This window comes from Bufo gargarizans, chromosome 1 (assembly GCF_014858855.1).
Source record: "Bufo gargarizans isolate SCDJY-AF-19 chromosome 1, ASM1485885v1, whole genome shotgun sequence".
Classification (NCBI taxonomy): domain Eukaryota; kingdom Metazoa; phylum Chordata; class Amphibia; order Anura; family Bufonidae; genus Bufo; species Bufo gargarizans.
The window spans coordinates 398,900,492-398,927,549 of NC_058080.1; positions in this window are offsets into that span (position 1 = coordinate 398,900,492).

The following is a 27,058-nucleotide window of genomic DNA, read 5'->3' on the forward strand; positions in this document are numbered from 1 at the left end:
ATCTGCCTCCCTTCAGGTGCACTGGGTGGGGTCGTTGGTATGAGTTTAAATTACGCCCACTCCCAGTGTCCTGTGCTGAGAGGAAGAAAGGAAGGATTTGCTGTTCCTGCTCACTAACAAGATAAGTTGGTTTTGTTTTTCATGTGATTGTCTGTCTAGGCTGTTAGAGAGACGCCTGCCCCCTCCAGGTCCTGAGGGAGCAGGCTGCCTCTTTCCCCCTTTCACCATCTTAGGGATTTTAGGGTATCTTCAGCCTAGTCACGGGGACATGTTCATTCCCACCTTCAGGGTCTGAACATGGGCATAGAAGTCTAGGGAGAGCTGGTAGGGATTTGTCAGGAGGTGACCTTTATCCCCAGCTTCTTGCCTAGACACTTGTTTGGTTGTATTCTGTGTATCTTGTATCCTGTCCAGCGTGACAGTAGGTAAAAAAATGTAACCAATAGTGACCCCAACCTAACGTCAAAACATATAAACATTTTGTAACTTTAATGTTACTATGTCTAAACAGACCTACGGGATGTACCTTCGTTCTGCCAGTAGCAATATAATAACGTTAGTACATCGACACTACATGCAGTGACCGATAGTATACATTCCCACTGCCGGTCATCATCAAACCTGAGCGCTGGTGATGACACCATCCCCTCTGGATCCCTCTGATACCATCTCCTCAGGAGCCCACTAGAACAGGGGTGGCCAACCCGTGGCTCTTGAGCCTCATGCGGCTCTTTGCTTCTTCAAGTGCGGCTCTAGCTGTGGAGCCGGGAAGCAGTCAGGCCGGCTCACTCTCCACCCCATGCTCAGATCTCTTCTCCTGATCGGGCACTGTTGCTACTTTGCAGCTCCAGCTCACTCTCCACTACGTCCTGATGCACACAGTGTGAGAACGTAGTACGTTGCGCTCATCAGGTCACAGTGGAGAGCGTGTCAGACCTGCAGAGTAGCAGGTGCCCGAGCAGGAGCCCAGTGCCTGAACAGGAGAGGGAAGAGATCTTTTTTAATTATAGATCTAAGCATGGGAGGTTCTGATCTGAGCATGGGGGGGCTGATCTGAGCAATGGGGGTCTGATCTGAGTATGGGGGACCTTGTTTGAGCATAGGTTGGTCAGGTCTGAGCATGGGGGGGTCAGATCTGAGAAGGGGGATCTAAGCACTGAGGGTCTGGCACTGGGAGTCTGATTTGTGTTGTTTGATCCGAGCATTGGGGGGTCTTATTTTGGAGGTCTGATGAGGTTTGGGGATCTGATCTGAGGTCTGATGAAAAATATATTTTTTCTTAGTTAAAACCTAGGTGCATCTTGAAGGCCGAAAAATATGGTGACTTGTGTGTAAATGTATAGCTTGTGGCTCCTGATAGTCATACTTTTTTTTTTTTTGGGCTCTTTGTGTCTGTAAGGTTGGCCACCCCTGCACTAGAAGATCCGGGCTGGCGCTCTGCTATGGGGAACTGCGCGATCCGCTGGCAACCCCTGCCCCAAAAAGCCAGTATTCTGAACCAACCTACAGGATGCACTTCTCCTTCAAAAATAGGAGCATTAAAATATTATCGCGTCCATACCCTATGCTGCGATCTGTAGTACACATCCCCCGCTGCTGGTCAGTGCCAGATTTGAGGACTGCATATAATGCGATTCCCTTTGGATCCCACCTGCAGATTTTAGTTTGCACCCTGCGGTAGGTGACAGCGCTACCTACGCTGACCTCTCTGCTTTACCCTGCTGTCAGTAGCTCAATGAAAATACAGCAGGAGATCATGAGTATAAGGATAGGACTGCCCGAACAAGTCCCCTTCCCGACATATAAAGATGGTCAATACTTAAACATATAAACACATCTCCGCTCTAATCTGCAAATACACAAACCATATAGATAGTAATCAGCAAACATACAACAATTAACCTTTTACCTCCGATGTCAGTCAGGCAGGCATGGGCGTTTTCTATCTGACATCACTAGTAACGTCACGCATACTAGCTCCCCGCCCACAAACCACTGGCCTGCGCGCCAAAATACTGTATAAAAGACGATCCTTTGACATTATTCTGTATATGCCATTATTGTCTTGATGAAGAGGGCTGTGCGCCCTTGAAACGCGTTGACTAAATAATAAAAATCTACTTTCTTTTATACAAAATTACGCGGAACATTGTCTCCTGGTTTCAGCGCCGCTAAAAAAGGTTCAGAAAAACTACTATTTTCTATCTCCAAAACTTTATCTCTCTTGCCGCATCTGGGGCAGAGAAAAGGAACCTTGGCAGCAGTACAGGACCCCGCATGCTGGACGGGAGAATACCAGCAAAAGCATCATACAGTTGTGGCTTCACACAACAATATATGGTAAGCGCTTCTTGTATATAGTGCCTTAAAACTGTCATACAGCCACACACACGAGACGTGGCCTCCTGTTTCCTTTTTCTTCTCTTTTTTTATAATACTTCAAACTAAGTATTATGCAAATCGACTTCGGATGTTTCATCTCTAGTTCCAATCCCTGATCATCAGTTTAAGGTGGCTGGTGACAGATGCATCTAGGAATAGAGCAAAGGGAGACATTTGTCTCTCTCTATTGCATTTTGTGGTGGCACAGAAACTTCTCAGTGGTACCACTATCTCCAATAGGCACAGGTCTCAAACGTGGGACTGTTACCCATTATATCCTGTGAATATGTCATAAATGTCTGAAGTGGGAAAACTGGAACAGGTTCACTACAAGATAAATGGTAATAAGGTTGATAAAAAAAAGTGAAACCATTCATACTATAAGTGATGTACATGAAATGGACTAGTTTGCAAGTGTTCCCATTGTGATCCAAAAAGAAAAATCACAAGACAAAGCAATTGACTACAAAGCCTTTTGTATAGGATGGTTGTATGATTCCTTTGATGTCCTAGTTTTCTGCAATCTGTTATGCAGTCTTTTTCTTGCTGTCAGGTTAATCAATACACTGATTCCTTTAGCAATTTATCTTTTATATACTAAGCAAGATGTCTTTCTAACTGATGTATATACAGAGATACCTATGCATTTCTGCAATACATCTTCGAGGGCTGACATAACAGTACTTAATGACTAGATGGGCTGATTGACTGAAGATGTTGACGTGTCTCTATTATAGTCACAGAGACCTGAAGAAGATGTATTGATTTCCCTCTTGCAAGAATCAGGAGATTTTACTAGCAGATTATACTCTACCAAAATGCTATCTTTCATCAGTAAAATCATGGTAATTACATCTAATACATATAGCCTTGTTTCGTGGATCGCAGAATAAGGAAAACATTCAACAGCCTGTGACTAAGGCCTCCTGCACACAACCGTATACGGATGCCAGCCTATGTGCATCCTGCACTTTTCTCAGCCTCCATTGTAGAAATGCCTGTTCTTGTCCGCAAAACTAACAAGAATAGGACATGTTCTATCATTTGCAGAACGGGCACACTGTGCGGACAGCACATGGATAACATCTATGTGCTCTCCACGTTTTTTTACGGCCCCATAGAAATAAATGGGATCAGATGCGGACTCAAAATACAGTGGTGTATATGAGGCCGTTTGTTCTACATTCCTTGGCTAAAAAATGTATTGCCTGGTGTGCCTATACTCACCCAGTTAAGACAGTACTCTCTGCCAGGGGCGTACCTAGAGCATTTGGCACCCGGGGCGAACCCTTTGTTTGGCACCCCCCCCCCCCCCCCAAGAAAGTTAAGAAAACATGCACAAACTTTTTTCAATGTTTTCAATAATATTTATTACAAATTTTCGGATCCGTAAAACACATGCGGACGTCTGAATGGAGCCTTACAGGGGGGTGATCAATGACAGAGGGGTGATCACCCATATAGACTCCCTGATCACCTCCGTCATTGATCACCCCCCTGTAAGGCTCCATTCAGATGTCCGTATGATTTTTTACGGATCCACGGATACATGGATCGGATCCGCAAAACACATGTGGACGTCTGAATGGAGCCTTACAGGGGGGTAATCAATGACAGAGGGGTGATCACCCATATAGACTCCCTGATCACCTCCGTCATTGATCACCCCCCTGTAAGGCTCCATTCAGACGTCCGCATGTGTTTTGCGGATCCGATCCATGTATCAGTGGATCCGTAAAAATCATACGGACGTCTGAATGGAGCCTTACAGGGGGGTGATCAATGACAGGGTGGTGATCAATGACAGGGAAGTGATCAGGAAGTCTATATGCGTGATCACCCCCTTGTCATTGATCACCCCCCTGTAAGGCTCCATTCAGACATCCGCATGTGTTTAGCGGATCCGATCCATGTATCAGTGGATCCGTAAAAATCATACGGACGTCTGAATGGAGCCTTACAGGGGGGTGATCAATGACGGAGGTGATCAGGAAGTCTATATGGGTGATCACCCCTCTGTCATTGATCACCCCCCTGTAAGGCTCCATTCAGACATCCGCATGTGTTTAGCGGATCCGATCCATGTATCAGTGGATCCGTAAAAATCATACGGACCTCTGAATGGAGCCTTACAGGGGGGTGATCAATGACAGGGGGGTGATCAATGACAGGGGGGTGATCAGGGAGTCTATATGGGGTGATCAGGGGTGATCAGTGGTTCAAAAGGGGTTAATAAGTGACAGGGGGGGGTGTAGTGTAGTGGTGTTTTGTGGTACTTTACACAGCTACCTGTGTCCTCTGGTGGTCGATCCAAACAAAAGGGACACCAGAGGACCAGGTAGCAGGTATATTAGACGCTGTTATCAAAACAGCGTCTCATATACCTGTTAGGGGTTAAAAAAATCACATCTCCAGCCTGCCAGCGAGCGATCGCCGCTGGCAGGCTGGAGATCCACTCGCTAACGCTTACCTTCCGTTCCTGTGAGCGCGCGCGCCTGTGTGCGCGCGTTCACAGGAAATCTCGCGTCTCGCGAGATGACGCGTATATGCGTCGTTGTGCGCAGCGCTGCCACCTCCGGACTGCACATCTGCGTTAGGCGGTCCGGAGGTGGTTAATAAAATAAAAACCTGCACCCCCTTAAAAAAAATCACTTTCCATCTGCACCAAAAAGAAAAAAAATCCAAATCCCCATCAATAAAATGAACAAATCCTGCACCCCCCTCTTAATTACACCCTCTCTTCTCCCCTTAATAACACCCCCCCTTAATTACACCCCCTCCCTCCCCACCTTAATTACACGGTACACCCCCCCTTAATTACACAATTATTTACTTTACTCGTCGTCTCTCTCACATTTATTTTGATGATGCCCGCCGTCTGGCCGTCCGACCGCTGGTATAATGGAGATCCTTCTTCTGATCCGTGAAGGCGGCGGCGCGGCGTCAGCGTCGTGACGTCGTCACGTCATGTTGCGTGCCGCCCGCCGCCGCAATAATCCTTCGCGTCGCAGCAGTGGATGGAGCCGGGGACGGGTGACTCCGTCAGGCACCCCCCTTGTGAGTGGCACCCGGGGCGGCCCACCCCCCCGCCCCACCCTTGGTACGCCACTGCTCATTGCTCTGCACTGATGAGGGGCAATCATCCAAAACAGCTATCTGCAGATGAGGTGCTGGCTTATTGAATATCCAAGTCATGTCTCAAGGCTTATTTTAAGAGCTGAACGTTGACTTATAGGATAGTCTTGAACACCATTGAAAGTCAATTGGAGACGGATCCGTTTTCTATTGTGCCAGATTGTGTCAGTGAAAACGAAGCCATCCCCATTGACTTACATTTGACGTTTGGCGCAGTTTCATCAGACGGTCAGAGTCCGTCTCCAAAGCGAAATGGAGACTGATCGGAGGCAAACTGATGCATTCTGAGCGGATTATTTTCTATTCAGAATGCATTAGGGCAAAAACTGATTCTTTTTGGACCGCTTGTGAGAGCCCTGAACGGATCTCAGAAACAGAAAGCCAAAACGCCAGTGTGAAAGTAGACTTGGACAGTCTTTGTCTCTTAGTTTTGGTTGATAAGATATGTTATTTTCCAGTATTAAACCTTTTTGTGTTCCAAAGTTACAGTATATAGGTGTTGTTTTCCTTTTCTCCCACAAGATGGCAACATGAAAGATTTGTACCTGGAAATGCATTTTGTTCCATTACATACAGTACAGTACTTGTGCAAAGAGAAAACAACCAGGACAGGTTATCAATAAAATATCTGTGGGGGGGGGGGGGGGGGGGGGCGTTTCCCTGGGCGCCAAATTCTAGGAGGCGCCAGGTGGTATATTGAGGGTGATGGAAGCCTATGGCTCCTATCCTCTCCATACTGCCTCATAAGCTTCAGGCCAGGCCTGGTAGAATAGCGCAGGAGATCGCGATTACATCACCGTGACCTCCTGCGCCAGAGTCTCACGAGATGACGTGATGACACGGCGCAGGAGGGCAGGGTGATGCGTTCCTGACCGCCTGCTCCAGGACGCCCGAGCAAAGGCTACAAGAGGCAATGAAGAGAGGTGAGTATTTTTTTTAAATGTAAGTAGTAAGGGCCATACTGGGGGCACTATGGAGGGGGGGGGGGGAATGGGGGCCATTACATATTATACAGAGGGGCCAATAGATGTTATAAAGAGGGGCCATTACATACAGTATTATACAGAGGGGCCAATATATTATTATACACAGGGGCCAATATATATTATAAAGAGGGGCCATTATATATTATAATTATACAGGGGGACCATTATATATTATACAGAGGGGCCATTATATACAATAATTATACAGAGGGGCCATTACATATAATAATTATACAGGGGGGCCATAATAAATTATACAGAGGGGCCATTATATATAATAATTATACAATGGGCCCATTAATAATGGCCCCTCTGTATAATTATATATAATGGCCCCTCTGTATAATATATAATGGCATCCCTGTATAATAATTATATATAATGGCCCCTCTGTATAATATATAATTGTCCCCCTGTATAATTATTATATATAATGGCCCCTCTGTATAATTATTATATATAATGGCTCCTCTGTATAATATATAATGGTCCCCCTGTATAATTATTATATATAATGGCCCCTCTGTATAATATATAATGGTCCCCCTGTATAATTATTATATATAATGGCCCCTCTGTATAATATATAATGGTCCCCCTGTATAATTATTACATATAATGGCACCTCTGTATAATATATAATGGCATCCCTGTATAATAATTATATATAATGGCCCCTCTGTATAATATATAATTGTCCCCCTGTATAATTATTATATATAATGGCCCCTCTGTATAATTATTATATATAATGGCTCCTCTGTATAATATATAATGGTCCCCCTGTATAATTATTATATATAATGGCCCCTCTGTATAATATATAATGGTCCCCCTGTATAATTATTATATATAATGGCCCCTCTGTATAATATATAATGGTCCCCCTGTATAATTATTACATATAATGGCACCTCTGTATAATATATAATGCCCCCCCTGTATAATTATTATATATAATGGCCCCCTGTATATTTATTCTATATAATGACCCCTCTGTAATATTAGGATATATAATGGCCCCTCTGTATTATTATTACATATATATAATGGCCCCTCTGTATAATTATTATATATAATGACCCCCCCAGCATTAATATAATATATAATGGCCCCCCTCCGTATTATTAGGATATATAATGGGGGTGGATTGAGAATATGGCCCACCCTGCTGCATCCTGGCCCCAGACTTAAGGTCACACTGTGCGTGTTCTGAATTCTGGGGCCTCATACCCATCTACTACATTATCTGTACTCAGAGAATTATCGCTGTATTATCTGTGGTGTTACATAGGACTGCTACATTATCTGTAAAAAAGGGCGTGTCGACAGGTTGGGGGGACGCAATACATGGCTTGCCCCGGCTGCTGGCAACCCACGCTACGCCACTGGTGGGGGGTCTGACTCCCGGTACCCTTCTGATAAGCTGTTTGAAGGGACCACAGTGATTGAGCAAGCACTACATTCTCTTCAATTTTTTTTTGCACGCTGTCAACATTATAGCAGTGGTGCAGTGTAATTACACCTTCCTCTCCCTTTCACTTGAACGGAACAAAAAAAAAAAAAAGCTGTAATTACACAGTACCACCTCTTCAATGTAGACGATGTGCAGGTAAACATTAAAGAGGATCATCACTATTGCATACCTCCCAACTTTTAAAAATCACAAATGTATTGTCCCACTCCCGTTGGATGGGAACACTCCAAATTGCTGTGTGTAATTTCATGCCATTTTATGCATTTCCTTTGTCACAGCTGCTAAATTCCTATTTCAGGCTGGTGAATGCTTTACATACATCCAACACTAGAGGTCTCTGTAACACAATATATATAGGTCAGCCACAGGAAGTTAGAGATGTTAGGAGAGGAGCCAGACTTGGCTCTGTTCTCCTGGGCCTAGCCCAGGGGACCATATTACTGCAACCTTTGTAGTCCAAGACTAGGACTTATTGATCCTTTACTGTAATACCTCTTCCAGGGGATTAAGAGAATAATTGCTGTATCTTGTGCAACCTTTTCAAAGAATGGAGCAGAGAGTTTGCCTGCCATGAGGGAGATGGCCATTGGGTTGCTGAATCACTGAAACACTGAATATTGCTGAATTACTAAGTTCAGAATAGAAGTTACAGAGGATCCAAACTATTATTGAAAGGCTGAGTAACCAGAGTAAGATCAGGAACCAAGTACAAGTAAGATCATTACTCCTATACAGTTGAGCTGGAACCTACATATACCACCTCACTGAGCCTGTTATTGGGATTCACAGCCTTACCATCTGTATTTATGACAAAGTGCTGCTATACGTATTGCAAGATAAGTAAAGTTCCTGTTTGGTTCAACTACTGCCTCTTTCATCATTCAACTATACCTCCTAATTGCACCTTGCGGTGCTGGCGTCATGAACAACACAGGGGCCCAGCCACCAAAGCACCCTAAGCATACCCACTACCATCAAGGGAACCTTGACTTCCATCTGGCTGGTGTTCCCTGCAACAGAGAGTGCCCCGGAGGATTTAGTGCTGTCTTACCCTCCACTGCACGCGGGCCCAGGGAGCTAAGGCAAAAGTGAGTACAACTACTACACCCATTCGGCACACCATTACACTCACATGTCACCCCTGCGGTCCGGCACAGTGCACAAAGAGGGACAATATGTGCGGTGTGCATCATAGCAATTTTTTTCATACTAGGGCATGCCTCTAACTCTGCCCAAAGCATCAATACTGACTCCATCAGAACCACAGCAGCTGGGGATCGGTTAGGGGAGTGCAATTTTTTTTCTTGCACTTCCATAACCATTTAAATATTAGCAAATAATCATCGGATTATAGAAATTGCACCAAATAATGAAGTTATGGCCTAATATACAGGTAGAAACCATACAGATAGTTTAATTCCTCAGGTCAAAAAGAGGGACTGTCCCTCCAAAAGAGGGACACTTGGGAGGCATGCTATTGAGCATCTCCAGTGGGAAGGGAACCCCCGTCGATGCACTGCACATGTTAGGGAGTGCTCATATTAACCCCTTAGTGACCACCCATACGTGTTTTTACGGCGGTCACTTAGGCTGGGCCACCGCTTTTTTATGGCAACCCAGTCTAAGCGCTGTACGGGTCTCACATGAGTGCCGCGGCCCTGCTCCAACAGCCCGGACCGGCAGAAGTGCCGATCCTGGCTGTTTAACACTTTACATGCCGCGGGCAATGTCACCTGCCGCATGTAAAGTTCACTCCCTTTGTCTCCCATCGGCACCCCGCGATTGCATTTGCATTGTGTGTGAAGGCTGCCTGGGGTCTGATGTAGGCCCCAGATCAGCCTTGAGTAATTTCCAGCAGACTGCGCCTCTCTGGCACAGCCTGTTGGTCAGTGTCAGAATAGCATTGCCATTAACCTCTTGGGGATACAGGGCGTACAGGTACGCCCTGATATCCCGGTACTTAAGGACACAGGGTGTACAGGTACGTCCTGTGTATTTCTGATCACCGCCGTGCAGCGGGCAGTGATCGGAACAGAGTGCCTGCGGAAATCATTCAGCAGGCACTCTGTGACAATGCCGAGGGGGGTCCTGTGACCCCCCCATATCGGCGATCGCAGCAAACTGCAGGTCAAGTCAGACCTGCGGTTTGCTGCGTTTCCGGGTTATTCGGGTCTCTGGAATAGGATGGTGATCGGTTGTGTGATAATACACCACCAATCACCATCCTTAGATCCTGAGAGGTGATCGTGACATCACCTTTCAGGATCGCTTCCGATTGGCTGGACAGGCGGAGGGGGGTTAACTTCCCCCAGCTCTGCTTTCCTCCTCCACACTGCTTCCTGGAGTGAGAGACATAGCAGCCCGTCGTCCAGCTCCTGAGCCCAGCACCCACACTGAGCCACCATAGTGCCATCTGGCACTAAAAAGGTACCTAGGGACAGCTTAGATTAGGCAGGGATATTCAGGGAAAGTTTAGATCGGGTGTCTGGGGTCCACAGCACACTCAGCTGTGTGACCCTAGATCCCACAGGGGTGCTGCAGCTTGCCCCCCCATCCCCTCCACACACCTTTTTTGGGGCGCAAGCACTTTTTATTTATTTTTTTGCGTGCGCTGACTGTGGCTGGCACTCTTAGCGTCCGGCCACTGTCACTGTTAGCGCATCGCCCACCGCAACGCTGATCAGCAAGTTTGACATTTTTTTATTTATTTTTTCTGTTAGGTTTAGGGTAAGTACACAAACACCCGTGCCCCCACACACACGCACACACACACTCACCTATGACCCGCCGGATGTTCTTGGTCGAGGAGGCATACGCCCAGTTTGCCTCCGACTCCGAGAGCCCCAGTGAGGAAAAGGATGACCCCACTTTCCTCTTGTCATCTGCGTCCCCTACCGGTGAACTTGTATGGATTTTGAGCCCGTGATTCCTGACTTTGTTGGCCAACCAGGAATCCAGATTCTCACAGTGGGCTTCAATGAATATGACGATTTTAGTTTTTTTTTCAGTGACCACTTTGTGAATCTGATGGTGGCGCAAACAAACTTGTTCGCCCAACAGTTCATTGCTCAATACCCGGGCTCCTTTTTGGCTAAGTCCGGTGGCTGGACTCTGGTCAGTGCAGCCGAGATGAGGACATTTTGGGGCCTTGTGCGGCACATGAGCCTAGTCAAAAAACTCAGTGTCAGGCAGTATTGGAGTGGAGACATCCTCTACCAGACCCCACTCTACTGTATGGCCATGACACGTTCCCGTTTTGAGGCCATCCGGAAATGCCTGCATTATCCTGCCTTTGAACGCCTGTACAAAATCAGGCCTGTCATCGATCACTTCGGGGCCAAATTTTGGGAGGCCTATGTACCTGGAAGGGAGGTCGCTGTTGATGAGTCTCTCCTTGCTTTCAAGGGGAGACTCATTTTCTGCCAGTGTGTTCTCTCTAAGCGTGCGAGGTATGGCGTGAAGCTGTACAAACATTGCAAGAATACCTCAGGGTACACTTACAAGTGTGTACGAGGGTCGAGATTCCCGTATTGAACCCCCAGAATGTCCCCCCACTCTGGGTGTTAGCGGGAAACTTGTGTGGGACCTTATGCACCCACTGCTAGATAAGGGTTACCACCTGTACGTGGATAACTTTTATACTAGTATCCCTTTGTTCCAGTCCCTCGCCAGATCCATATCCGCTTGTGGGACCGTGCAGAAAAATCAACATGGCCTCCCTACCTACCCCCTCCAGTTACCTATCTGCAGGGGTGAGACCCGTGCCCTTACCAGTGGAAACCTGTTGCTGGTCAGATATAAGGACAAGAGGGATGTCCTTGTACTGTCCACAATTCACGGTAACGGCATCACCCCTGTCCCTGTGCGAGGTACCGCGGCAATGGTCCTCAAGCCCGATTGTATTGTCAACTACACTCGGTATATGGGAGGAGTTGATCTCTCTGATCAAGTCCTAAAGCCATATAAAGCCATGCGCAAAACCCGGGCATGGTACAAAAAAGTTGCGGTCTACTTGGTACAGGTTGCCTTGTACAACTCTTTTGTGCTGTCCCGGAGAGCTGGCAACACAGGGAAATTCCTCCAGTTCTATGAGGCAGTCCTCAAGGCCTGATCTTTTCTGACCGGGAAAGAGCAGGCTGGAGTACCTCGGGAACTAGAGGCGACCAAATCGTCCCTGGCCAACACTCTGTAGGTGTGGTCCCCATACTGGAAAGAAGGGACGGACCCCAAAAAAGGGCAGAGTGTGTCACAGGAGGGGGATACGGAACGACACCACCACTCAGTGTGACACGTGCCCCGATCATCTGGGCCTCTGCATTGACGGTTGCTTCAGAGAGTTACACACTTCCATGGAGTACTAAATTTATAATCCCCTACCCCAATTTTAATTCTATGTAGCCACTGACAATCGCCCAGAAAAAAAAAAACGATGGTTCTCAGACTTGAGACACTAAAACAAATTTTGTTTTCAAAAATGATATTATTTTGTAAAACTAAAATAAAAAAAGTATACATATTAGGTATCGCCGCATCTGTAAGAATCTGCTCTATGAAAATACCCCATGACCTAACCCCTCAGATGGACACAGTCAAAAAAATAAAAACGGTGTAAAAAAAGCTATTTATTTGTCACCTTACATCACAAAAAGTGTAATAGCAAGCGATCAAAAAGTCATATGCCCCCCACAATAGTGCCAATAAAACCGTCCTCTCATCCCGCAAAAGATGAGCCCCTACAAGACAATCGGCTAAAAAATAAAAATAAATGACTCTCAGACTATGGAGATACTAAAATGTTTTTTTTTTTGTTTAAAAAAGGATATTATAGTGTAAAACCTAAATAAATTTTAAAAAGTAGACATATTGGGCATTGCTGAATCCGTAAGAATCTGCTCTATAAAAATACCCCATGACCTAACCCCTCAAATGAACACAGCCCCCCCCCAAAAAACTGTGCCAAAACAGCAATTTTTGGGTAAATTTTCCATTTTAATAATTTTTTTCCAGTAATAAAGCAAGGGTTAACAGCAAAACAAAACTCAATATTTATTACCCTGATTCTGTAGTTTATAGAAACACCCCAATTGTGGTTGTAAAAAACTACTTTACGGGCAAATTCTGAAATGTCATCTCCATTTGCCATAAACTCTTGAGGAACACCTAAAGGGTTAACAAAGTTTGTAAAATCAGTTTTGAATACCTTGAGGGGTGTAGTTTCTTAGATGGGGTCACTTTTATGGAGTTTCTACTCTAAAGGTGCATCAGGGGGGCTTCAAATGGGACATGGTGTAAATAAACCAGTCCAGTTAAATCTGCCTTCCAGAAACCATATGGTGTTCCTTTCCTTCTGTGCCCTGCCGTGTGCCCGTACAGTAGTTTACGACCACATATGGGGTGTTTCTATAAACTACAGAATCAGGGCAATAAATATTGAGTTTTGTTTGGCTGTTAACCTTTGCTTTGTTACTTGAAAAAATGGAAAATTTGCCAGAAAATTTAAATTCTGAAGTGTCATCTCCATTTGCCAATAACTCTTGTGGAACACCTAAAGGGTTAACAAAGCTAGTAAAATCAGTTTTAAATACTTTGAGGGGTGTAGTTTCTAAACTGGGGTCATTTTTGGGTGGTTTCTATTATGTAAGCCTCACAAAGTGACTTCAGACCTGAAGTGAGTTTTGGAAAATTTCTGAAAAATTTCAATATTTGCTTCTAAACTTCTAAGCCTTATAACATCCCCAAAAATAAAATGGCATTCCCAAAATGATCCAAACATGAAGTAGACATATGGGGACTGTAACTTAATAACTATTTTTGGAGGTATTACGATGTATTATAGAAGTAGAGAAATTGAAACTTGAAAATTTGCTAATTTTCTAAACATTTGGTAAATTTGGTATTTTTTTATAAATAAAAATGATTTTTTTTAACTCCATTTTACTAGTGTCATGAAGTACAATATGTGACGAAAAAACTATCTCAGAATAGCCTGGATAAGTAAAAGCGTTTTAAAGTTATTCACACATAAAGTGACACTGGTCAGATTTGCAAAAAATGGCCTGGTCCATAAGGTGAAAATGAGCCCGGTCCTTAAGGGGTTAAAATGCAATGCATTATTGGGATAGTGCATTGCATTTTAAAAGCAATCAAAAAGCTGTCTGTTATAGTCCCCTTGTGGGACTATTAAGTGGTAAAACAAAAGTTAAAAAAACTTAATTTATTCAATAACAAAAATCCCATAAAAAAATTACAATTTGTTTTATTGAAAATACGCTTTTCAAAAAAAAATTGCAAAAAAAACAATCTTCCCCATATGTTTGGTATTGCTGCATCCGTAACTACCCGAAGTGGCAGTATTGCTGTTTTTCCCATAATCAGAAAGTTATGTGTACCCCAAAATTGCACCACTAAAAACTACAACTTGTCCCGCAAAAATCAAGCCCTCTTAAAGCTATATAGACGGAAAATAAAAAAGTTATAGCTCTTGGAACGCGACGATGACAAAAGGAAGAAAAACACTAGGTCAGTAAGGCCCAAAACAGGCTGGTCACTAAGGAGTTAATGAGCTCCTCCTGAGAATCTCTCCGCCCACATGGATCTCATAAATATTGGGACTCTTGAGCACTTGAAGTGCATTGGGCTTCTGTATACTAATTTTAGTCAATACAATACAAGTCAGAATTTTCTTCAGGGTCTGTCTCCATGCTCCATTTGATGTGCAATCTGACAACAGGGTAAGTGTAATGCTTGTAGATAGATACGGACAGTGAACCCTGACCTGGAACCCAGCCCACTTTCCCTACCTACTTGCAGTTCAAGCCCTTGATCGGACTCATGCCAATCTGATATTGATGGCCTGTTCATAGGATAGGTCATCAATATCTTTACACTGCACAACTCCTTTAACCTCTTCCATACCCAGCCAGTTTTACACGCCAGTCTTAATAACCCCTTGAACTGACAGTGGATCCGCCGAAGTTATGTAGAGGAACTGGCTCCAAGCGAGCACCAATTCCTCTTCGTTGCACTCCATTTGTCTCAGAAGTGCAGTGTAATACAAGTACCCGCTCCATTCAAGTGTCAGATACCCGCCGATCAGATATTGATGAAATGAGAGTGACGCAAGCGGTCATGTGATCGCGATTTTCTCCCAGCTTATTCAGGGTGATCCTCTTGCTCTGTTTCGAGTTTTTTACGCATTAATTACCCTCTACCAGGTGGCAACTATCTAGTGGTGACCCACCTATTTCTAAATTTTTTACATTTTAAACTTTTACTATCTATTAAAAAGGACATATATCTAATTCTATTTTTATAATTTTACTAGTTCTATTTTTCATATTTTGCTATAGTATACATTATTTACCAAAAAGACCTTACAATCACCTGAAATATAAATAAATTAATAGTCTGACCCAAATCAGACCGTTTATTTTCTTTAATTCAGTGCTCAATGTGTTGTGCCCAGCTATTGCCATCTGAGATACCACACTTCTTTGGCTAGTTTTAGAGAAGCAAGTTCAATGCGGCATACACATGGCATGTGTAAGTGTGATTTCCTGTCACGAGGGTGTCAAGAGCCACGTCTGACTCCGTTATACCCGGGGTCAGGAAGTCGCAGCGGGTGGCTGCGCGCTCTATGTCTAAAGATCACGTTGTTTCTTAGTGATTGTTTTCTGTGTTTGCCTTGCAATCCTTTTTGTCTCACTCAGGGATCCGTAGCTTCTCCTCCTCAGCTGTTTCTTGTCTGCCACTCCCAACCTCCTTATATTCTCCTCTCACACTTCTCTAGTTGCCAGTTATAGAGCTTCCTGCCTGGACATCTATACTGACCCACTGGAGCTGTGAATCCTGGTTGTTGTTCCAGAGTACTTCCCTCCGGATCCCTGTTGGGCTTTTTGTTGTCTCCTGTTGTCGCCCACCTGGGATTATATGTTTAGTCTGTATTGTCTGTCCTCCCCTTGGTGTTTTCCTTTAGAGCTAGTGGTGCGGACTAGTGTTCCCACCGCCCTGTTCACTATCTAGGGCTCATCTTAGGGAAAGCCAGGGCTTTAGGCACGTGATCGGCGTACGGGTGAGGAACCCGTCTAGGGACGTCAGGGCAGCCAGGTGCCAGCCGCAAGGTGAGTCAGGGGTCACCACCTTCCCTCTCACTTGGGCAGGGCCTTCCTCTTTCCCTCCCTCTGTGTCACGTATGTGATAGTCACGCCGATCGTGATATTATAACTGGCCCTTATTTTTTTAGAGAAAAAATAAAATAAAAAATAATAATAATTTTTTTTTCCTCTCTACTTAGAATCCAATATGGATCCTATTGCTGCTTTGGCAAAACAGCTTCAAGGCCTGTCTTTGGAGGTGGCAGGATTGAAGGCGTCTGTCCTCCAACAACAGCAGCAAATGCAGCAGACCGCAAGCCCAGCGGTTGCTATGGGTAACCAGGTTGTTACAGAACCCAAGGTTGTTCTTCCTGACAGATTTTCTGGGGGAAGGGACAAATTTGTGACGTTCCGTGAGGCCTGCAAATTATATTTTAAGCTGCGCCCTTACTCCTCAGGTAATGAAGAACAGCGGGTGGGGATTGTTATTTCCCTGCTTCAGGGGGACCCGCAATCCTGGGCGTTCTCGTTACCCCCTGGTTCCCAGGCTCTCCGGTCAGTGGAGGGATTTTTTGGGGCTTTGGGTCTCATATATGATGACCCTGACCGAGTCGCCCTGGCTGAGTCGAAGTTACGGAGACTCCTACAGGGAGATCGGCCAGCAGAGGAATATTGCTCAGAGTTCCGTAGGTGGGCTACGGATACTCAGTGGAACGACCCGGCTCTCAGGAGTCAGTTCTGCTCTGGGTTATCTGAAAGGGTTAAGGATGCGCTGGCGCTGTATGAGACCCCCCTTTCCCTTGATGCTGTTATGTCCCTCTCTATCAGAATAGATAGACGTCTTAGGGAGAGATTGAAAATTCCTGAGCAATCGGTAACCTCTCCCAAGCAGCAGTTAGTCTGTACTGACTTAGATGAGCCTATGCAGCTAGGAGGAACTTCTCGTCAGGTCCGTCCTCCTGAGGTTCGCCGTAGGTGGGGGGCTTGTTTTTTCTGTGGGGGGAGGGGTCATTTAATTAATGTCTGTCCCTCCTTTCTCAAAAACAAAAGACCGTCGGAAAACTACTAACCCCAGGCTGTGCGGAGGATGTCAGCCGGGGGGTATACGTTTCCTCCATACGAACATCTCAATTTGTGTTGCCAGCGGTTATTGTTTTTGGTGTGAACACGGAGTCTATTTCTTTTTTTCTAGACGGTGGAGCAGGGGTAAATTTGATAGATGCCCATTTTGCCCGCACTATGGGTTTGTCTCTCTGTACGCTGCAGAGACCTATTCCCATATTCGCTATTGATTCTGCTCCTCTGTCTCAGAGAAACCTCACTCACATTGTCCATAACTTACACCTTCGGGTAGGGGACCACCATAATGAGTATCTTTCATGTTACGTTCTGGAGGGCCTTCCCTCTCCTGTGGTATTGGGTCTTCCCTGGTTGGTAGCGCACAATCCAGTGGTGGATTGGCAGGCCAGGGAGATATTGGAGTGGAGTGAGCATTGCAGAGAGAATTGCTTAAATAACAATTGCTTAATCGCCTCCATAGCTTCCCTACCTACATTTATTTCGGACTTTGAGGACGTTTTTTCTGAAAAGGGTTGTCAGAAGCTACCACCTCATCGTCCTTATGATTGCCCGGTTAACCTGATTCCCGGTGCAAAATTACCCAAGTCCAGGTTGTATAATCTTTCGGGTCCCGAGAGACAAGCCATGAAAGATTATATCTCCGAGAGTCTGGCTAAGTGACACATCAGACCCTCTTCTTCACCCGTGGCTGCAGGGTTTTTCTTTGTTAAAAAGAAAGATGGGGGCCTGCGTCCTTGCCTAGATTTCCGTGAGCTAAACCGGATAACCATCCGAGACCCATACCCTCTTCCTCTCATTCCTGACCTTTTTAATCAGATTGCGGGTGCTAGGTGGTTCTCCAAACTTGATCTTAGGGGGGCCTACAATCTGATTCGTATCAAGGAAGGGGATGAGTGGAAGACAGCTTTTAACACCCCTGAGGGGCATTATGAAAATTTAGTCATGCCTTTCGGTCTGACCAATGCCCCTGCTGTCTTCCAACATTTCGTTAATGATATTTTTAGTCATCTCATCGGCAGGTTTGTAGTCATATACCTAGATGATATCTTAATTTATTCGGCTGATCTGAAAACACATGAAGTACATGTCAGGCAAGTACTGCAGGTCCTACGGACGAATAAATTATATGCGAAAATTGAAAAATGTGTCTTTGCTGTTCAGGAAATACAGTTCCTGGGATATCTATTATCCGCTTCAGGTTTCCGTATGGATCCTAGGAAGGTCCAGGCAATTTTAGACTGGGATCTTCCTGAGAACCTTAAAGCTCTACAACGGTTTTTGGGTTTCGCAAATTTCTATAGAAAGTTCATTAAAAGTTATTCAGTGATCGTTAAACCCCTTACTGACATGACTAGGAAGGGGACTGATTTTTCTAAATGGTCTGACGCCGCTAAAATTGCATTTTCCTCTCTAAAAAAGAGATTTACCTCGGCACCTGTTCTAATTCAACCTGATGTCTCCCAGCCTTTTATTGTTGAAGTAGATGCGTCAGAGGTGGGAGTGGGGGCTGTATTGTCTCAGGGTCCGTCTCCTGGCAAATGGCGTCCTTGCGCTTTCTTTTCCAAAAAGTTATCTACAGCAGAAAAGAACTATGATATTGGAAATAGGGAACTGTTGGCGATTAAACTGGCGTTTGAAGAGTGGCATCACTTCTTAGAGGGAGCAATCCACCCCGTCACGGTGATTACGGATCACAAAAACCTTCTGTACCTAGAATCGGCTAAGCGTCTCACCCCTAGACAAGCTAGGTGGTCGCTATTCTTTACCAGATTTAACTTTGTAATCACCTATCGTCCTGGGGCAAAAAATACCAAGGCAGAATCATTATCTCGTAGTTTCCCTGAAGGGGGTAATGTTAGTGATCCGGTACCTATTTTACAAAGAGGAGTGGTTGTCTCTGCTGTACACTCTGTTCTAGAGGGAAAGGTGTTAGAGGCCCAGGGGGACGCCCCGGCCTCTTGCCCCTCAGAGAAATTGTTTGTACCGTTAAACCTGCGTCTTGAACTATTAAAGGAACATCATAATTCGGCACTTGCTGGGCACCCGGGTAGTAAAGCAACCTTGGAGCTATTGTCTCATCGTTTTTGGTGGCCAAGGTTGCGTCAGGATGTAATGGATTTCGTGTCTACTTGTTCTACTTGTGCACGCGCGAAAGTCTCTCATACACGTCCAGCAGGGTCTTTATTGCCACTTTTCATCCCCAATAGGCCATGGACACATCTATCAATGGATTTCATCACTGACTTACCTTTGTCTGCGGGTAAAACAGTTATCTTGGTAGTAGTAGACAGGTTTAGCAAAATGGTACACTTTATTGCGCTACCCGCACTTCCTAATGCTAAGACTCTTGCTCAGGTGTTTATCAGTGAAATCGTGAAGCTTCACGGGGTCCCTTCCGATGTGGTTTTGGATCGGGGAACCCAGTTTATTTCTAAGTTTTGGAAAGCTTTTTGTTCCCGTTTGGGGGTACACTTGTCCTTTTCCTCAGCTTTCCATCCTCAGTCGAATGGACAGACTGAGCGTACCAACCAAAACCTAGAAACATATTTAAGGTGTTTTGTGTCTGAAAACCAAGAGGTGTGGTCATCATATTTACCGTTAGCCGAGTTTGCCATAAATAATCGCTGTCAGGAATCCACTGGCAAGTCACCATTTCTTGGTGCATACGGTTTTCATCCCCAATTTTGTACTTTCAAAGAGGGGGGGTCTTCTGGGGTTCCCGAAGAGGAACGGTTTTCTTCATCTCTTTCATCGGTATGGCAGAGGGTGCAAGCTAACTTGAAAAATATGAGTGGTAAATATAAATGCATGGCCGATAAGAAACAGTCGCCAGGTCCGGACCTAGGAGTGAATGACTATGTGTGGTTGTCTACTAGGAATATTAAGTTGAAGGTTCCCTCTTGGAAACTGGGTCCTAGGTTCATTGGTCCTTATAAAATAGTAGCCGTCATTACCCCTGTGGCTTTTCGCCTGGAGCTACCTCAGACTTTTAAGATCCATAACGTCTTCCATAAGTCGTTACTCAAGAAGTATGTTCCACCTCTAGAACCATCACCGCTGCCACCTCCTCCTGTTATTGTGGATGGTAATCTGGAGTTTCAAATATCCAGAATTGTTGATTCTCGTCGGGTCCGCCGCTCTCTTCAGTATCTGGTGCATTGGAGGGGTTACGGTCCCGAGGAAAGAATGTGGGTTCCAGCGTCAGAGGTAAACGCCAACAGGTTAATTCAGGCTTTCCATGCCTCTCATCCTGAGAGACCTGGTCCTGAGTGTCCGGAGGCCCCTCGTGAAAGGGGGGGTACTGTCACGAGGGTGTCAAGAGCCACGTCTGACTCCGTTATACCCGGGGTCAGGAAGTCGCAGCGGGTGGCTGCGCGCTCTATGTCTAAAGATCACGTTGTTTCTTAGTGATTGTTTTCTGTGTTTGCCTTGCAATCCTTTTTGTCTCACTCAGGGATCCGTAGCTTCTCCTCCTCAGCTGTTTCTTGTCTGCCACTCCCAACCTCCTTATATTCTCCTCTCACACTTCTCTAGTTGCCAGTTATAGAGCTTCCTGCCTGGACATCTATACTGACCCACTGGAGCTGTGAATCCTGGTTGTTGTTCCAGAGTGCTTCCCTCCGGATCCCTGTTGGGCTTTTTGTTGTCTCCTGTTGTCGCCCACCTGGGATTATATGTTTAGTCTGTATTGTCTGTCCTCCCCTTGGTGTTTTCCTTTAGAGCTAGTGGTGCGGACTAGTGTTCCCACCGCCCTGTTCACTATCTAGGGCTCATCTTAGGGAAAGCCAGGGCTTTAGGCACGTGATCGGCGTACGGGTGAGGAACCCGTCTAGGGACGTCAGGGCAGCCAGGTGCCAGCCGCAAGGTGAGTCAGGGGTCACCACCTTCCCTCTCACTTGGGCAGGGCCTTCCTCTTTCCCTCCCTCTGTGTCACGTATGTGATAGTCACGCCGATCGTGATATTTCCTGTTCTGACCTCTGCTCCTCTGACAGGATTGCATAGCATTATAATGATTTATAATGTGTGCTACCCTGCCAGACCTCGAATCTACTGAATTGTTCTGACACAATGCCGTCAGTGTAATTCAGTAGATACAGGTCTCATAGGAACACACAGCATTATAAATCATTATATTGCTGGGCAATGCTGTCAGAGGAGCAGAAGTCAAAACAGGAAATCACGCTTACACATGAATGTTTTTCGCTTGTCTGATTATGGCCTTAGACTGATAGGCAGGTTCTTCTGGGTGCGGAAATACCATAAATGTGGACATAAACTGCTGTTTGGTTATGCTGCAGTGTTCAGAAGGTAAAGACCACCTTTTGGCTTTTGCAGTGCAGATTCTGATGGATTGGTTTATGGGCCTATTTTGCTTTCGCATAGCTTCTGGGTGCCAGTACAGCTATTTTCTGAGGCTCGTACATTTTTTATTTTTCTCTCAATAGAGCTTTATCAAGGCTTATTTTTTGGAGTATGAGTTGCCTTCATCATTGGTTCTATTTTGGGGTACATACAACTTTTTGATTGCTTTATATTTTGCTTTTTGGGAAGCAAGATGAAGAAAAGGCAACAATTCAACCATTGCTTTTTGGGTTTTGTTACTGCGCCGTACACTATGCAGGCACTTCTGCTGGTCAGTATGATTACAGAGATGCCAATTTTATTTATTTATTTGTTTTGTTTTGCTACTTTTGCACAGTAAAAACAAATTTTTATTGAAAAAATAATAGGGGCACAATTATTAAGGCCGGCTTTGTATCCGCTGGTCTTAATAAAGCCCTAAGCTGGTGGTGGTTCCACACGCAGGCCTCTTCATAATTTCAGCGCATCCTGTGGTAGTTCTAAATGTAAAACAGCTTCCTAGCTGTCTTAGGCCCCTTTCACACGGGCGAGATTTCCGTGCGGGTGCGATGCGTGAGTTGAACACATTGCACCCGCACTGAATCCTGACCCATTCATTTCTATGGGGCTGTGCACACGAGCGGTGATTTTCACGCATCACTTGTGTGTTGATTGAAAATCGCAGCATGCTCCTCTTTGTGTGTTTTTCACGTAACGCAGGCCCCATAGAAATAAAAGGGGTTGCGTGAAAATTGCAAGCATCCGCAAGCAAGTGCGGATGTGGTGCGATTTTCATGCATGGTTGCTAGGAGACGATTGGGATGGAGACCCGATCATTTTATTTTCCCTTATAACATGGTTATAAGGGAAAATAATAGCATTCTGAATACAGAATGCATAGTGCAATAGCGCTAGAGGGGTTAAAAAAAAAAAAAGTATCTCACCTTAATCCACTTGCTCGCGCAGCCCGGCTTCTCTTCTGTCTTCTTTTTTGCTGTGTGCAAGAAAAGGACCGGTGGTGACGTCACTCCGATCATCACATGGTCCGTCACATGATCTTTTACCATGGTGATGGATCATGTGATGGCCCATGTGATGACCGGAGTGATGTCACCACAGGTCCTTTTCCTGCACACAGCAAAAAAGAAGACAGAAGAGAAGCCGGGCTGCGCGATCAAGTGGATTAAGGTGAGTTAAATTATTTTTTATATTTTTTTAACCCCTCCAGCGCTATTGTACTATGCATTCTGTATTCAGAATGCTATTATTTTCCCTTATTACCATGTTATAAGGGAAAATAATAGAATCTACAGAACATCGATCCCAAGCCCGAACTTCTGTGAAGAAGTTCGGGTTTGGGTACCAAACATGCTGATTTTTCTCATGCGAGTGCAAAACGCATTACAATGTTTTGCACTCGCGTGGAAAAATTGCGCGTGTTCCCGCAACGCACCCGCATCTTTTCCCGCAACGCACGTGTGAAAGAGGCCTTACAGACCTTTTTCTACACCTGCCGGCCCATCCCCTTCTCCACCCATGCCACGGCCACTTATTTAGACCTGGCATGAGCAGGGCATAGTTGCAGATTGCTGCACAAGTAGCTATTGCGTCATAATCTCCGCCTGAAATATTATCAGCTTAATAAATGGCTTGATGGGGGAGGAAAGGGTGCTCTTTGTAATTGAAACTTTTTTATTTTTATAAAGCAATTTTCTTTTTTCACTTTTTATTTTTGTGCTACTATGGTACTTCAACTTTTGAGGGTCTGATCCCCTTTACAGTGCCTTACTGTCTGTTTTACACTGAGGGCTGAGCCTCACGCTGCCATTGCGACCATCGGCACTCTGCAATCGTATTGCGGGGAGCTGATGGGGTTATGGATAAAGCTCCCTATATCCGTAAACTGCTTAGATGTGGAGTTTTCAGTGATGCCGGCAGTTAGAACAGAGGTCTGTAACAACCAGTCTAGTGTTGATCGTCAATATTCTAATCGCAAATTTTTATTGCGAATATCGGCACTTCGAGAATTCGCGAAGATGTAGAATATAGTGTTATATATTCGTAATCGTGAATATTCTGCATTTCTTTTTTCATCAGTAACCTCCCTTCTTGTGGGCCAATGAGAAGGCTGCAATATCTTTGTCAGAGCTTAGCAACATCCCTAGCAACCAATAGGAAGGTTGCCTACCCCTTACTATATAAGAACCTCCCCAGCAGCCATTTTCTGCAGTTTGTTTTGCAGTTCTGACAGAGACAGCAGTGTTATTGCTGTGCTCTGTGCTTTCATCGGGATCCTATTCCTTATCCAATTACATTAGATAGTTAGTTAGCTCATATATATAATACAGATAGTTAGTGGGAGATAGTGTAGGCTAGATAGTGATATAGTGTAGCTGATAGGTTCCAGTGCAGGGTGTTAGGTAGTGTGATAGGAATTACTGTTTCTCTGCTGTCCATACATACAGGAAGTGCAGAATTATTAGGCAAGTTGTATTTTTGAGGATTAATTTTATTATTGAACAACAACCATGTTCTCAATGAACCCAAAAAACTCATTAATATCAAAGCTGAATATTTTTGGAAGTAGTCTTTAGTTTGTTTTTAGTTTTAGCTATTTTAGTGGGATATCTGTGTGTGCAGGTGACTATTACTGTACATAATTATTAGGCAACTTAACAAAAAACAAATATATACCCATTTCAATTATTTATTTTTACCAGTGAAACCAATATAACATCTCAACATTCACAAATATACATTTCTGACATTCAAAAACAAAACAAAAACAAATCAGTGACCAATATAGCCACCTTTCTTTGCAAGGACACTCAAAAGCCTGCCATCCATGGATTCTGTCAGTGTTTTGATCTGTTCACCATCAACATTGTGTGCAGCAGCAACAACAGCCTCCCAGACACTGTTCAGAGAGGTGTACTGTTTTCCCTCCTTGTAAATCTCACATTTGATGATGGACCACAGGTTCTCAATGGGGTTCAGATCAGGTGAACAAGGAGGCCATGTCATTAGATTTTCTTCTTTTATACCCTTTCTTGCCAGCCACGTTGTGGAGTACTTGGACGCGTGTGATGGAGCATTGTCCTGCATGAAAATCATGTTTTTCTTACCTTGCAGACTTCTTCCTGTACCACTGCTTGAAGAAGGTGTCTTCCAGAAACTGGCAGTAGGACTGGGAGTTGAGCTTGACTCCATCCTCAACCCAAAAAGGCCCCACAAGCTCATCTTTGATGATACCAGCCCAAACCAGTACTCCACCTCCACCTTGCTGGTGTCTGAGTCGGACTGGAGCTCTCTGCCCTTTACCAATCCAGCCATCTGGCCCATCAAGACTCACTCTCATTTCATCAGTCCATAAAACCTTAGAAAAATCAGTCTTGAGATATTTCTTGGCCCAGTCTTGACGTTTCAGCTTGTGTGTCTTGTTCAGTGGTGGTCGTCTTTCAGCCTTTCTTACCTTGGCCATGTCTCTGAGTATTGCACACCTTGTGCTTTTGGGCACTCCAGTGATGTTGCAGCTCTGAAATATGGCCAAACTGGTGGCAAGTGGCATCTTGGCAGCTGCACGCTTGACTTTTCTCAGTTCATGGGCAGTTATTTTGCGCCTTGGTTTTTCCACACGCTTCTTGCGACCCTGTTGACTATTTTGAATGAAACGCTTGATTGTTCGATGATCACGCTTCAGAAGCTTTGCAATTTTAAGAGTGCTGCATCCCTCTGCAAGATATCTCACTATTTTTTACTTTTCTGAGCCTGTCAAGTCCTTCTTTTGACCCATTTTGCCAAAGGAAAGGAAGTTGCCTAATAATTATGCACACCTGATATAGGGTGTTGATGTCATTAGACCACACCCCTTCTCATTACAGAGATGCACATCACCTAATATGCTTAATTGGTAGTAGGCTTTCGAGCCTATACAGCTTGGAGTAAGACAACATGCATAAAGAGGATGATGTGGTCAAAATACTCATTTGCCTAATAATTCTGCACGTAGTGTACAGTCCCTGACAAAAGTCTTGTCGCTTCTCTATTTTGTAGAAACTCCTGATATTAACCTCACTTTTAATTAATCAATTGGTGTTAGAAATAGCTCATATGAAAAGCTAAAGCCCTCCCAAATGATGTTTAATGCACTGAAATAAATTTGTTTCACTGAAAAAAGATTTATCATTTAATCAAGACAGAAAGGTCAAATTTTGGCAAGACAAAAGTTTTGTCGCCTATACAGAACTTGAACAACTTTACTGCAAATCCAAAAATATGTCAGCAAATTAAGTAGTGGTGCTGTAAGATCAAAATTTTATATCTTGCATGACTTCCATGAGCTTGAAGGACAGCATCCATACGGTTTGGCAAGGATGCATACAATTTATTGATGAAGTCATCAGGAATAGCAAAAAAAACAGTCTTGCATGCCTCCCAGAGTTCATCAATATTCTTTGGTTTCACCTTCCATGCTTCCTCTTTCATCCTACACCACATATGCTCAATGATGTTCATGTCTGGTGACTGGGCTGGCCAATCCTGGAGCATCTTGATCTTCTTTGCCTTAAGGAACTTTGATGTGGAGATGGAAGTATGCGATGGAGCCCCATCCTGCTGCAGAATTTTGCCTTTTTTATGGTTGGGAATATAGGAGGTAGCTAAGATTTCTTGGTATTTTAGACTATTGATGTTGCCTTCCACCCTGCAGATCCCTCGCACACCCCCATACTGGATGTAATCCCAGACCATGATTTTGCCTCCACCAAACTTCACTGTTTTCTGGGTAAATCTCGGCTCCATGCGGGTTCCAGTAGGTCTCCTGCAATATTTGCGGTGACTGTGGTGTAATTCAACAGAAGATTAATCTGAAAAATCCACCTTCTGCCACTTTTCCAGCATCCATCCTTTAAGCAGGCTGTGGGCCTTGGCAAATGCCACATGGTTTTTCAATTGTCTTTTGTTTAGTGCTGGCTTATGGGCACTGATTCGACCACGGAGGCCATTTCGAGACAGAATCCGACAAACTGTTCTGGTTGACACAGGGACTTCAGGTGACCAGGTCTCGTGGAGCTCTGCTGCAGTGGCAAATGGGCTGGCCAACAAACGGTCCTCTCGAGCAGTTGTCTTGCGGGGTTGGCCTGACCTGGCCTTGTCCAAAACGTCTCCAGTCTTTTCAAATCTTTTTTTTTTTATCCTCTGAACTTGACACTGAGACACATTGAAGGTGTCTGCCACATCAGCAGTGGATCTGGTCTTCAGCCTCTTGATAATCAACACTTTAGTGAATTTTAGGCATGTTTGCAGAGGTCTAGTTGCAGTTGATGTGAAGGTCTAGTGTACTGGGGTTCTTTTTATACACACCTGAGACCTAATTGATCCATTATTAGTCACAGGTGAAGCTCATATGACAAGGCGACAACACTTATGTCTTGGCAAAAATTTACTCAATGGGCTTTACCAAGCTGTGAATATTAGAATACTTTTTGTCAGTTTCGTTTTACACTAAAACATTATTACAAAAGCTGTTGGGATTAAAATGACCCATTTCTTGTAACAAAATCTT